Source organism: Enhydra lutris, unplaced genomic scaffold (genome assembly GCF_002288905.1).
Source record: "Enhydra lutris kenyoni isolate GAN:26980312 unplaced genomic scaffold, ASM228890v2 scaffoldscaffold12, whole genome shotgun sequence".
In the NCBI taxonomy this organism is placed as follows: domain Eukaryota; kingdom Metazoa; phylum Chordata; class Mammalia; order Carnivora; family Mustelidae; genus Enhydra; species Enhydra lutris.
This window is the reverse complement of record NW_019154096.1, coordinates 43571491-43583828: the sequence shown is the minus strand read 5'-3', so window position 1 is coordinate 43583828 and position 12338 is coordinate 43571491. Positions and strand designations below refer to the sequence as shown.

The 12338-nt window shown below is 38.1% G+C and overlaps 1 pseudogene; it reads left to right on the top strand.

Annotated features, from left to right (window-relative positions):
* LOC111145009 overlaps window positions 1-12338 on the top strand; it is a 37861-nt pseudogene that overhangs the window by 16747 nt on the left and 8776 nt on the right.

The following is a 12338-nucleotide window of genomic DNA, read 5'->3' as shown; positions in this document are numbered from 1 at the left end:
GTGGGTGTAGAGATTATTTGAAAATAAAACTGAAAGAGAGAGAGAGAGAAAGAGAGAGGAAGAAAGAAGAAAGAGAGAGGAAGGAAGAAAAGAAAGAGAAAAAGGAAAGAAAAGGGGAAAGAAAGGGAAGGAAGAAGAAAAGAAAGGAAAGGAAAGGAAGGAAAGAAGGAAGAGAAAGAAAGAAAGGGAGAAAGAGCGGGAGGAAGGGAGGGAGGAAGGAAAATCAAGAGTTCAATTCAGTGTTTTTCAGTATTTTTGCATGGTGGTGCAACCATCACCAGTATCTATTTTCAAAACATTTTAATTTTTTAAAAAAAGATTTTATTTATTCATTTGCCAGACAGAGATCACAAGTAGGCAGAGAGGCAGGCAAGAGAGCAGAAGGGAAGCAGGCTCCCAGCTGAGCAGAGAGCCTGCCGCTTGGCTCTAGGCTCTATCCCAGGACCCTGAGATCATGACCTGAGTCAAAGGCAGAGGCTTTAACCCACTGAGCCACCCAGGTGCCCCGAAAACATTTTCATCAACCCAAAACAAAACACCGCATCCATTAGTAGTTACTCTCCTATTTTGCTTCAACTCTAGGCAACCACTGATTGACTTCTTGTCTGTAAAGATTTGCCCATCTTGGATATTTCATATAAGTGGAATCATAAAATCTGAGGTCTTTGTGTCTGGTGTTTTTGACTTAGCATAATGTTTTCAGTGTTTTCCCTTACTGTAGCTTGTATTAGTACTTCTTCTTCTTTTTTTTAATGGCTCTATTATGTTATACAGATATGTCACATTTGGTTTATCCATTATTATGTACAACACCTGGCTCACCTATCCCCCCACCTCCCTCCCCTCTAAAACCCTCAGTTTGTTTCTCGGAGTCCACAGTCTCTCATGGTTTGTCTCCCACTCTGATTTCCCCCATTTCACTTTTCCTTTCTTTCTATTAATGTCCTCCATGTTATCCCAATGAATCTTGGAATACTGCATCAAAAACTAATGACGTTTTTTATGGTGACTAACATAACACAATAAAAAAAAAGAAAACAGACAAAAAATTGACAAGGCAATAAACAACAACAACAACCACAACAACAAAATCCATTATTATGGGCATCTGTCTATTATGAATAAAGCTGCTTTGAACATTTAGACAAGCTATTGCATGAACATACGATTTTACTGCTGTGGGTTTGAACTTTGGAGTGGGAGTGGAGTTGCTGAGTCATATGGTAACTTCATATTTAACTTTTGCAGTCAAATGCACTACCACTGAGCTATACCCCCCATATTTAACTTTTGGAGGAACTACCAAACTGTTCATTAGATGGGCTGCATAATTCTGCATTCTAACCAGCAATACATAGGCATTCCAATTTCTCTATGTCCTCAACTAACTTGTTATTGTCCATCTTCTTTATTACAGCCATTCTGGTGGGTATGGAGTGGAATATCATTGTGGTTTTGATTTGATTTTCCTGAATTATTAAAATTGTTGCATATCTTTACATGAACCTGTTGGCCATTAGTGTATCTTCTTGTGAGGAATGTCTATTCAAATTCTTTGCCCATGGTTTATTTTTTATCATTGAGTTATGAGAGTTCTTTATATAAACTGGATACAGACTGTTGTCAGATATATAATTTGTAAATATTTTTTCCCATTTTATGCATTGATTGTCTTTTCACCTTCTTGGTAATGTTTTTGTTTTTTAAGATTTTTACTTGCCCATTTGAGAGCTCAAGAGAGAGAACACAAGCAGTGGGGAGGGACAGAGGGAGAAGCAGACTCTCTGCCAAGCAGGCAGTGTGCCATGGGGCTTGATCCCAGGACCCTAAGATCATGACCTAAGCTGAAGACAGACACTTAACCGTTGGAGCCACCTAGGTGCCTCTTGGTAATGTTTTTTGAGGCACAAAAATTATAATTTTATTATGATTTTAATTTTCCAATTTAATCTAAAGATAAATTTTCCAATTTATCTTTTCTTTAGTTGCTGATGCTTTAAGTGTTATACCTATGAAACTATTGCCTAGTCCAAAATCTTGAAGATTCAACCCTGTGTTATCTTCAAAGTAACAATTTCTGTCTTAAAGTCTCTTTTACTTGATACTAATATAGGCCTTTCTAGCTGTCTTTTGGTGACATGTCAAGCAGAACACTAAGCACAAGCTACCAATGCTGGGGAAGACTGACCATGTTGAAAGTAGCAAACACCATCACTAGATCAGCCTGCAGGAATAGAAGTTTAAATACTTTTGCCTACTGCATCTTCATATGAATCACCAAGGAAAACACAACAGAGTCAAGCACTGGATGGAACTGGATGGAAATTTTTATATACTTAGAGAAGAGATAGAGCAAGATTAGTTCTGATAATACGCCATTGGTCCCCCAAAGCTAGTTGGTGCCCCAGCAGCTGATGCAGGGCAGTTGGCCTATGTACACTCCTCTTATGCTATAGCAGGAATCCAACCCCACTATTGTGGAGTCCAGAATACTGAAAACTGAGGTCACACTAGAGGAGCATTTATTACATGCTTAATCAGGAAGAAGGAACACTTAAATAAAAGATATTCCCTTAGGGTGAATGGCTTATATAGGCTGTGTGGTCTCTTTATCTCTTTGAAAGGAAGTGTTCCAGGCCCAAGGCTCATTCTTATGTAGGTGAGTGGGGGTTGAAAGACTGCACACATGAGAATGTCTTTCTCATCAGTTTGCGTGGGTGTATCTTTGTTTATCCTTTTATTTTTTGTTTATGTCCTTGGATCTCAAGTGAGTATCAGTCAGACACTGTTTACTAGGATCACATTTTTGTTTTGCTTTTATCCAGTATGATATCCACTATCTATGCCTTTTAATTAGACTGTTTAATCAATTTATATTTAGTGTAATGGCTGATAGAGTAGGATTTAGTCCTGCCATTTCCTTATTTGTGTTCTAGATATTTTTTTTCAAGATTTTAGTTATTTATTTGACAGAGATCACAAGTAGGCAGAGAGGTAGGTGGGGGGTGGGGGGTGGGAAGCAGGCTCCCCGCCAAGCAGAGAGCCTGATGCGGGGCTCGATCCCAGAACCCTGGGATCATGACCTGAGCCGAAGACAGAGGCTTAACCCACAGAGCCACCCAGGTGCCCTGTTCTAGATCTTTTTTTTTTCTCTATTCCTCCATTACTGCCTTTTCTGTTCATTAGATATTTTTAAATGTACCATTTTATTCCCTTGTCATTTCTTTTGTTATATTTAGTTATTTTCTTGATGGTTGCCCTGGGTCTACAATTAACATCTTAATTTTTAACAGTCAAGTTTGGAATCAACTTAATTTCAATAACATATAAAAACTTTACTCCTATATAGTTCTATTCGTTCCCTTACCCTTTCTTTGTGTTTTTATTGTCATACAGATTATATCATCATGTATTGTGTGCCATCAATACTTTTATATTTTTTTCCGTACAAAGTGTCTTTCAAATTGGGTAGGAGAAAAAAAGAATTACAGACAAAAAATACATTTATACTATCTTTTACTTAGATAGGATTACCTTTACCAGTGCTCTTTGTTTCTTTGTGTGGATTTGTGGTACTGTCTAATGTCCTTTCATTTTAGCCTGAACAACTCCCTTTAGTATTTTTTTGTGAGATGAATGTGGTAGCAATGAATTCTCTCCATTTTTGTTCATCTGTAGATGTTTTAATTTCTCCTCCATTTTTTAAGGATAGTTTGGGCTGACAGTTTTTTCAGCACTTTAAATATGTCCTCCCTACTGCCTTCTTGCTTCTCTGGTCTCTAATGCAAAATGACCTGTTAATCTTAATGAAAATCTATTACACACAATGAGTTGCTTTGTTCTTGTTGCTTCCAAGACCCTGTCTTTGACCATTAGCAATTTATGATATGTGTAGTTAATTGATTTTGGGGGGTTTTATTTGTAGTTTGTTCAGCTTTGTGGATGTGGATCTTACATCAAGTTTGGGAAGATTTTGGCCGTTGTTTCCTCAGCTGCTCCTTCCTCTTTTCTCTTTCTGGGTCTCCCATTATGCATATGTTCATACACTCGATGTCCCACAGATCTCTAAGGCTCTGTTCAACTCTTCATTTTTTCTTTCTGTTCTTCAGACTAGGTAAATTCAGTTGACCTGTCTGTCTCCCATGAAGTTTGTTGGTTATTTATTCTGCCACCTCAAATCTGTTGTTGTGTCCCTCTAATGAATTTCTAATTTCCAGTTACTATATTTTTTTAAACTCTTGAGTATCTTTATGGGTTTTTTAAAAATAATTTTTATTTCTTTATTAGTATTGTCTACATAGAAGGACATTGTTCTCATACTTTCCTGTAGTTCTTTAGATGTGGTTACCTGTAGTTGTTTGAACATATTTAAAATAGCTGATTTAAAAGTCTTTGTCTAGCGAGTCCAGTATCTGAATGTCCTTAGGGACAGTTTGTATCAATTGAGTTTTTATCTCCCTTTTGTATCAGACATAATTTCTTGTTTCTTTGCTTGTCTTATAATTTTTTAAAAGATTTTATTCATTTTATTTGTCAGAGAGAGAGAGAGAAAGCACAAACAGGGGGAGCAGCAGGCAGAAGGAGAAGCAGGCTCCCTGCCGAGCAGGGAGCCTGATGTGGGACTCGATCCCAGGACTCTGGGATCATAACCTTATCAGAAGGCAGACGCTTAACCGACTGAGCCATTCTGGTGTCCCTGTCTTGTAATTTTTGTAGAAAACCAGACATTTTAAATAATGTTCTTTGGTGGCTTTCAGAGTCTCTTCTCCCTAGTGTTCAGTGTTATTGCTGTCATTATTATGTTGTTTAGTACGTTTTCTAAACTGATTATGTAAAGTCTGTATTCTTTATCATGTATAGCCACTGAAATATCTACTCAGTAGGTTAGTCAGCTAATGATTTACCAGATTTTCTTAAATGCCTGGGGTTAATAAGTCTCCTTGTCTGTGCCCAGGGGCTCTCTGTGTATTTTGGCACCCACCTTCAATACTCAGACATGCTGTGGACAACTCTGCCATAGTCTTTGCTTCCTATATGCACATAGCTTCAAGGTCAGCTGAGGATAAGAACTTAGAATCTTCTTAGATCTTTCCCGAGCATGTGCCCTCTCCTGGATGTGCATATGGCTTTCTAGATTCCCAGGAATACCTTGAAGCTTTCAAAGCTCCTGTGGGCATCTAATTACTTGCTTTTCCTTTTTCAGCTTTTAAATTAGCCTCTTGCTTGCTCCAACTGTTATTTACCACGGCAGGCAGCTGTAAAGTTAATAATTTTTCTTTAATTCGTTTCCAAGCATGTCGCCTGAGGAAAAGGCTGTTTGTACTGTAGAAGCTCCAAGTTAGCTTCAAGACAGTAGAGTCTTCCAGGGAACCATCGGACATGTAAATAATGACATTTCTCCGGGATTGAGGCTTTGAAAGAGCTCCATCCCTTGTTTGCTCTTTCTGGTGGCCGCCTGGTTGCTGCTTTTCACTGAAATTACAAGCTGCTCATTTTCAAGCATCCTGTGGAGCTGGATTATAAAGGATAGGAATGAAGCATGTAAAAATGCCACAAATCTCCCTTCAGCAGTGTTTCATGAAACTAACCATGTTTATTGAATAAATGCTCCCTGGATTTCTGTAAGCATTTGATTAGTTTCAAACTTCTAAAGAAGTTGATTCTTAAAATTTTTGCTGGTTTTCCTAATCATTTTATGGAAGAATTTTTGGAAATCTTTACTTTGCTTCTTATTACTTTTGTTCCTCAGTCTGTATATCTGCCTGGTTTCTGTTGTATGCATTTGTCCTTCATTATTTAACCAGTCCTCCCTTGAAGGACACTTGTTTACAACCTTTTGCTGTTACTAACAATGTTTCATTGAATAACCTTATGTAAACCTAATTTCATTTGTATCAATCTAAAGGAAAAATTTTCCAGAATTAGAATAACTGAGTCATAGGTCAAAACTAGGCCATTTTGGGGCGCCTGGGTGGCTCAGTGGGTTAAGCCTCTGCCTTCGGCTCAGGTCATGATCCCAGGGTCCTGGGATCGAGCCCCACATCAGGCTTCTGCTCAGCAGGGAGCCTGCTTCCCTCTCTCTCTCTGTGCCTGCCTCTTTGCCTACTTGTGATCTCTGTCTGTCAAATAAATAAATAAAAATCTTAAAAAAAAAAAAAAAACTAGGCCATTTCTTAATTTTCATAGGTACTACAAAACTGCCCCAAACAGTGATATATCATTTTGTACTTTGCTGGAAATTAGTTTGTATCCCTTAGTTCTTTAACTGTTAATTGAGCGTTGGTTTTCGCCAGACAGTATTTTATGTGTTCAGGATACTGTCAGTGGTATGCTGGTAAATGTTTAACAATTAGTTCTCTTAGGAGAATACTACCCTCTGATTTGTAGTGTTTTCTGATTTCTGGAGTATTAATGTACCCACCATAGCCAGTTTTAGGCTACCAACCTGACAGTACTGAGCATGGAGTTGGGGAGAGATATACACATGAACCCTTTTAAGCTGGTATGAGCTAATTCCAGCAACCACTGGACCTAGCCGTGAATAATGTTGACTCAAAATAACCCTGTTCAGGGCACCTGGGTGGCTAGTCAGTTAAGCGTCTGCCTTTGGTTCAGGTCATGATCCCAGGATGCTGGGATCGAGCCTGGTATCAGGCTCTTTGCTCAGCAGGGAGTCTACTTCTCCCTCTGCCTCTCCCTACCATGCTAATGCTCTGTCTCTCTCAAATAAATAAATAAGATCTTAAAAAAAAAAGTAAAAATAACCCTGTTTTCCTAGAGGAGAGGGCAAAAGGCAATAAACATCATAAGTAAGTAAATTATATAGTATTAGTAGGAAATAAATGGTGGAAATATCAAGTAGGATAAGGTACATGGGAAGTTGCAGGGTTGTTAAATATGATAGTCTGGCTGGAATTAACAAGGAGGTGACATTTAAACAATAACAATAAGTTATGGTGTACAGCAGTGGTTCTCAAACTTTAGCAGGCATCGGAACTACCTGGAGGGCTTGTTAAAACACTGATTGTGGGTCCCACACTTAGATTACCTGACTCAGTATGTATGGAGTGGGGTCCCAGAACTTCCTTGTCTTTGAAGTTCCCATGTGGTGCTGATGATTCTAGTGCAGGAACCATCCTTGCAGAACCACTAGAGTAATGCATCCTGGAGGGTTGCATTAGCCCCAACCTATTGATAGTGATGCTATTGGCTAGGAACACCTGAGGCACTCGCCTGGCCTGTGTTCCTTGAAGTGAGACCACAAAGACATTTCCCTGACCAAAGCCAGTGTTGTGGCTAGACCAGCCCTCTTGGTTATGATTGCAGGATGTATTTTAAAAAACCATCAGGGAACTTTGAGGAACAGATTTATTACTCACAAATCTTAGAAGGTACACTGCATACCCAGGGGTCACACAGTAGTGAGGTCACTGGTAGAGAAGAGAGTGGACCTGGGGCTCTGCCTTTATTACAGTCCAAGGGTGAAGTGTCTAAGGTCTTGTGGGTTTACTCCTTATTAGCTAATTTAAATCATAAGAGCAGAAACTAGGGCACAGGAGGGAGAAGCTGAGTCCTAAGACCGCCAGTTGTATATGTTACCCAGGGCTTTCTGAAAGAGGGTACTTCACAGGTGGAGGTAGCCTAATTCCTCATTTGATTGTTTTGTTAATAGCTGTGTCATACAGCTAGCAATAGGTTTATTCAAGATGGATATTATTTTGAAATGGGTGCCTCAGCAATCAAAAGCTTCATGTCAGGCACTTATACAACTCAGAGGGAACACATGGAAGTGGGAGTATTTTACAGTAATTTTGGCACAAGTGGTTAATTACACATGTATTTTGAATGTAGCACATATATGTGCATATACATACATACGTATATTCATATACTCACATATATGCATATGCATATGGATATGGATAGAGAGATACAGAAATAAATAGAGATGTCTGTGCATGCATGGGTTAGTATTCATACAGTATTTTGAAGCTCTGACTAGAGAGGACCTAGAAGTGCTAATATCCCTATAACAGTGAACACATTTCATACTAATATCTTGGTTTGTAAATACTATTCCCTGATAAAAAGAATGAGGATCTTGGAGAAATGATTCGTTGCAGAACTGAGACAGAAAGGTACTAGATAATCCTAGTCCACCTTGTGGTATCAGAAGGTAAGGAAGTACTCCAAAAAAGGGTAAGTGCATGTTGAAAAGGTACAGGAGCCAACCTGAAAAAAACTAAAAAGAAATGGCCAAAGCTTGAATGATTTGAGCAAGAAGATAAATAACAATTGTATTTAATTATAGCCCACAGAAAAAATAAATATCCTTAAGTCCATACAGATGTTTATTATTCAATTATTTCCTTTTTTTTTTAGTTTAAATTCAGTTGGCCAACATATAGTACATCATTAATTTTTATATATAGTATTCAGTGATTCATTAGTTGCGTATAACACCCAGGGCTCATCACATCACGTGCCCTCCTTAATACCCACCACCTAGTTACTCCATTTCCCCACTCATCTCCCTTTCCACTATCCTCAGTTTGTTTTCCGGAGTCAAGGGTCTCTCATAGTTTGTCTCCTTCTCATTTCTTCCCATTTGGTTTTCCCTCCCTTCCGCTATGCTCTTCTGTGCTATTCCTTATGTTCCACATATGAGTGAAAACCATATGGTAATTGTCTTTCTCTGCTTGTCTTACTTCACTTAACATAATACTCTCCAGTTCCATCCATGTCAGTGTAAATGGTAGGTAGTCATCCTTTCTAATGGCTGAGTAATATTCCATTGTATATATGAACCACATCTTTCTCCATTCATTTGTTGAAGGATATCTTGGCTCCTTCCAGAGTTTGGCTATTGTGGATATTGCTGCTATGAACATTGGGGTGCAGGTACCCCTTCTTTTCACTACATCTGTATCTTTGGGGTAAATACTAGTAGTGCAATTCCTGGGTCATAGGGTCAGAGGGTAGCTGTATTTTTAACTTCTTGAGGAACCTCCATACTGTTTTCCAGAGTGGCTATACCAGTTTGCATTCCTACCAAAGGTGTAGAATGGTTCCCTTTTCTCTGCATCATTGTCAATATTTGTTGTTCCCTGTTTTGTTAATTTTAGCCATTCTAACTGGTGTAAGATGGTATCTCATTATGGTTTTGATTTGTATTTGCCTGATGGAAAGTGATGTAGAGCATATTTTCAGGTGTCTGTTGGACATTTGTATGGCTTCTTTGGAGAAGTGACTATTCCTTTCTTCTGTCCATTTCTTGGCTGGATTATTTGGGGGGGGGTGTTGAGTATGAGAAGTTCTTTATGGATCTTGGATACCAACCCTTTATCTATAATGTCATTTGTAAATATCTTCTCCCATTCCATAGGTTGCCTCTTAGTTTTGTTGACTGTTTTCCTTTGCTGTGCAGAAGTTTTTATCTTGATGAAGTCAGAAAAGTTCATTTTTGCTTTTGTTTCTCTTGCTTTTAGAGACTTGTCTTGAAATAAATTGTTGTGACCATGTTGAAGAGGTTACTGCTTATGCTCTTCTCTAGGATTTTAATGGATTCCTGTCTCACATCAAGGTCTTTCATCCCTTTTGAGTTTATCTTTGTGTGTGGTGTAAGAGAATGGTCCAATTTTATTCTTCTGCATGTGGCTGTCCAATTTTCCCAGCACCGTTTATTGAAGAGACTCTTTTTTCCATTGGATATTCTTTCCTGCTTTGTTGAAGATAAGTTAACCATAGAGTTGAGGGTCCGTATCTGAGCTCTCTATTCTGTTCCATTGATCTATGTGTCTGTTTTTGTGCCAGTACTATACTGTCTTGATGATCACAGCTTTGTAATGTAACTTGAAGTCCCCAGTGATACCCCCAGGTTTGGTTTTCTTTTTCAACATTCCCCTGGCTATTCAGGGTCTTTTCTGGGTCCATACAAATTTTAGGATTGTTTGTTCCAGCTCTGTGAATAATGTTGATGGTATTTTGATAGGGATTGCATTGAAAGTGTAGATTGTTCTGGGCAACACAGCTATTTTAACAGTGTTTATTTTTGCAATCCATGAGAATGGAATGTTTTTCCATTTCTTTGTGTCTTCCTCAATTTCTTTCATAAGTGTTCTGTAGTTTCTAGAGTATAGATCTTTTATCTCTTGGTTAGGTTTATTCCTAGTTATCTTACGGTTTTTGGTGTAATTATAAATGGGAGCGATTCTTTAATTTCTCTTTCTTCAGTTACATTGTTAGTGTATAGAAATACAGCTGATTTCTGTGCATTGATTTTGTATCCTGCCACGTTGCTGAGTTGCTGTTTGAGTTTTAGTTGTTTGAGGGTGGAGTCTTTTGGGTTTTCCACATAAAGTATGTCATCTGTGAAGAGAGAGAGTTTGACTACTTCTTTGCCAGTTTGAATGCCTTTTATTTCTTTTTATTTTTTTTATTTTTTTAAAGATTTTATTTATTTATTTGACAGAGAGAGATCACAAGTAGGCAGAGAGGCAGGCAGAGAGAGAGGAAGGGAAGCAGGCTTCCCGCTGAGCAGAGAGCCCGATGCGGAGCTCGATCCCAGGACCCTGAGACCATGACCTGAGCCGAAGGCAGCAGCTTAACCCACTGAGCCACCCAGGTGCCCCTTATTTCTTTTTATTATCTGATTGCTGAGGCTAGCACTTCTCGTACTCTGTTGAACACTAGTGGTGAGAGTGGGCATCCCTGTCATGTTCTTGACCTTAAGGGAAAGGCTCTCAGTTTTTCCCCATTGAGAATGATATTTGCTGTGGGCTTTTCATAGATGGCTTCTATGATATTGAGGTATGTTCCCTCTATCCCTATACTTTGAAGAGTTTTTATCAAGAAAGTATTTTATTAAATGCTTTTTCTGCATCAATTCAGAGGATCACATGGTTCTTGTCTTTTATTAATGTGTTCTATCACATTGATTGATTTCCAAATGTTGACCCACCCTTGCATCCCAGGAATAAATCCCACCTGGTCATGGTGAATAATCCTTTTAATGTACTGTTGGATCCTATTGGCTAAGATCTTGTTGAGTATTTTGGCATCTGTGTTCATCAGGAATATTGGTCTATAATTCTCCATTTTTGGTGGGGTCTTTGTCTGGTTTTGGGATCAGGGTAATGCTGGCCTCATAGAACAAGTTTGGAAGTTTTCCTTCCATTTCTTTTTTTGAATAGAATTTTTAATTCTAGAACTTTAAATGTTTTATTTTATTTTATTTTATTATTATTTTTGATGTTCTTTTTAAAATGTTTGATAGAATTCCCCTGGGTGGCCACCTGGCCCTGGACTCGTTTTTTGGGAGGTTTTTGATTCCCACTTTAGTTTCCTTACTGGTTATTAGTCTGTTCACGTTGACTATTTCTTCCTGTTTCAGTCTTGGTAGTTTATGAGTTTGCAGGAATGCATCGATTTCTTCCAGATTGCTTAATTTGTTGGCATATAGTTGCTGGTGATAATTTCTAATAATTGTTTCTATTTCCTTGGTGTTAGTCATGATCTCTCTCCTTTCATTCATGATTTTATTAATTTGGGTCCTTTCCCTTTTCTTTTGGATAAGTCTAGCCAGAGGTCTATCAATCTTATTAAATCTTTCAAAGAACCAGCTTCTAGTTGCATTAATCTGTTCTCTATTCTTCTGGTTTCTAGTTCATTGATTTCTGTTCTAATCTTTATTATTTTTCTTCTCCTACTTGGTTTAGGCTTTATTTGATGTTCTTTCTCCAGGTCCTTTAGGGATAAGATTAGCTTGTGCATTTGGGTTTTTTCTAATTTTTTAAGAGAAGCTTGGATGGCTGTGTCTTTCCTTCTTAGGACCACCTTTGCCATATCCCACAGGTTTTGAACATATGTATTTTTCTTCTCATTAGTTTCCATGAATTTTTAAAGTTCCTTAATTTCCTGATTGACCCAATCATTCTTTAGCAGGATGCTCTTTAACTTCCAAGTGTTTGAGTTCCTTCCCAATTTCTTCTTGTGGTTGAGTTATAATTTCAAAACACTGTGGTCTGAAAATATGCAGGGAATAATCTCAGTCTTTTGGTATTGATTGAGACCTGATTTGTGACCCAGTATGTGGTCTGTTCTAGAGAAGGTTCCATGTACACTCCAGAAGAATGAGTATTCTATTGTTTTAGGATGGAATGTTCTTTATATATCTACAAAGTCCATCTGGTCTAATGTGTCATTCAGAGCTCTTGTTTCTTTGTTGATCTTCTGCTTAGATGATCTGTCCATTGCTGTGAGTGGAGTGCTGTGCTCTCCTACTATTAATGTATTATTATTATCAATGTTTCTTTATTTTGGTTATTAATTGGTTTATA